Source organism: Seriola lalandi, unplaced genomic scaffold (genome assembly GCF_002814215.2).
Source record: "Seriola lalandi dorsalis isolate HSWRI2012SDOR001 ecotype SW California unplaced genomic scaffold, Sedor1 jcf7180002054926, whole genome shotgun sequence".
NCBI lineage: Eukaryota > Metazoa > Chordata > Actinopteri > Carangiformes > Carangidae > Seriola > Seriola lalandi.
The window spans coordinates 387,620-390,128 of NW_019525478.1; positions in this window are offsets into that span (position 1 = coordinate 387,620).

Here is a 2,509-nt window from a genome sequence, read left to right on the forward strand (position 1 = left end):
TGCTGCAAAAGAAGGGTGGAAGATTTATAATTGAATAACTCCCTGAAGCAGGGCAGCGGGGATTGGCCCTGCCAGGAAAAGCAAACGCCAAGGAGCGAGCGAGGCCTGTGGAAGTCAGCCATTAAAGTGAGAGGAGAGAAAACCTCAGCTGTGATCCGCCTCAGCAGAAAGGTGCGAGATTTACTAATGATAACTGAAAAACCACAACACCTACCTACTTTATATCCACCGAACTCTGATCCCAGAGCAGCACACGCCTCCAAACACTGACGCAAACACACATCAGGCCGCGGGAAACAGCTGTTCAGTTCAACAAAACAAACAAACCTAAAAAAAAAAAAAAAAAGGCTCAAAATGAACCAACGGCTTGTTTTGATCCAGTGTCACTTATTTGTTTATTAACTTGAAGTTAATTGCCCATGTGAAGTGTGATGAGTTCGACCCATGAGCTCAGATTCCACCATAAAACTGTCACAGATTTATTGTCAGTCGTACAAAGTTAAAACCTGTTACAAATAAACACGTTATTGTTAAAATAAAGCAGATTATAACTGTTCACAACCATTTGAATAATGACAGTAATATTGTAGGATAATACTAATGTTGGAGCTGTGTTGATCCACATTGAACCAGCACTTTTTAAGACAAAGGTTTGTTTTGATGCAGTAACACAACATTAATAAAGACAAGAACTGTGGATCAAACCATCGTCACCAGTTTTCTACCCATGATAATGAAATATTGCTTTTGTGCTCAACTTTCACCCTGTGATTTTATTTTGTAGATACTCACTAAAAAAAAAAAAAAAGTGGGTTAAAAATAAACTCAGTAAAATAAAACACTGACATTGAGTCAAACCCAAGTTATAATAATAATAAAGATAATAAACTTTATTTCTATAGAGTCTTTCAAAACCAGCGCTACAGAGACACAGAGATAAAAGAAATAAAACCCAAAGATTTAAAGAACATTGAACATTAAAACCCTGATCTCAAAGTTGAGAGAGAAACATTAAGTCAGTGCTGCTCCTGTGCTGCATTGACCCAATCTGGGTCAGTGTAGCACACTTTTTAACCCAGGTGATTTATAGTCTGTCTCTTATGTTTAAAAAAAAAGCAACATCAGGCTATAAGACAGGAAAAATATTTGAGGGGAATTTATTCCAAATTATGCATTTCAGAGTCTCTGGAACAACATAACCGCATTGTTTTTCCTGTCCTGACTGAACTTGCAGGGGTTATCCCAGAATGCATCACTCTGCCTTCTTGGACTCTGGGTCTTTTTTCTGTGGAAGCAGAAGGAGTGAAGGCGGCGAGGCGGGGTGCTCTACCAATGAGTTTATCTTGCCTGTTTGGCTTGGCGTTGGTAAGTGGAGAATGAAAGCATGGTGGAGCGGCACTGTCAGGCATGAATGGAGTTCTGACTGAGTCGACTCACTTTTCCCAGAGAACGCAGCCCCACATCGGATGAGTTATGATAACTCAGGACTGATAATCCACGTGGAACTGAGCAGAACCTGCAGCGGTGTAACACGGCATGCACCACTGACAGGTTGTCACATAAATGTACATTCATCACGTCCACTTAAGTGATGAATCATCTTAATATGACGCTGAGTAAAGTTCTCTGGTGACAAAGCAGCGCCCTTCTTTCCCATTCTGAGTGACTTCGCAGATTATATTAAATGTTTAAAGTTTCAGGCGTCTCGCAAATTTAAAAAAGGCTGTAAAGTTAAAAAAGAAAAAAGAAAAAGAAAAAGGTAAAGTTAAAAACGGGAAAATCTTGCTGCCAATCATTAAAAAAGAAGCTTTTCCTCATAATACAAGTGAAGATTTAATAAACCATGTCACACTCAATGACGCACAAAGGAAAAAGGAAAGTAAAAAGGCTTTCAGCAGTGAACTGGCACCTTTTTACCTCCTTCAGCATGGAAAACTGATGTGCAGTCACAGCTACACACACACACACACACACACACACACACAAGCCTGGAGTGTCTGACTTGCTTATTTTATCAGGTGCACCATGTTTCCCACCCCCCCTAAAAAAAAAAAAAAAAAAAGAAAGCACCCTGATGTCTCCCCCTCCCTGGCTGCCAATCAGAGTTTGTCTGCTTCAGTTTCTCCTCATAATGAAAAAGATTTCCTCAGTCTTACCTGATCATCATGTTCAACCATATTAAACTGCACTGAAAGTCAAATATCCCCCGTGTCATCACGACCTGTTGCATGCTAGTTATGACATGCAGGATCATTTCCTGCCTCTCTCTCCTGCAGCTTCATGTTTTCAGTTTTGACTAAAGGACCAAAGTAAAAAAAAATAAAATAAAATAAATCTCCAGCTGTATGTTTGGCTTTCCAATCAGATAAGTTCTAATAGCAGAGAGACTGTGGTGTGTGATATGAATCTCATGTTGGATCAGTGTAACCACAGCTCCTGCCGCACTGTTTAAGATTAGCAGTACAAATATTAGACATTTGGTTGTGGCAAAAAAAAAAGAGAAAACCTC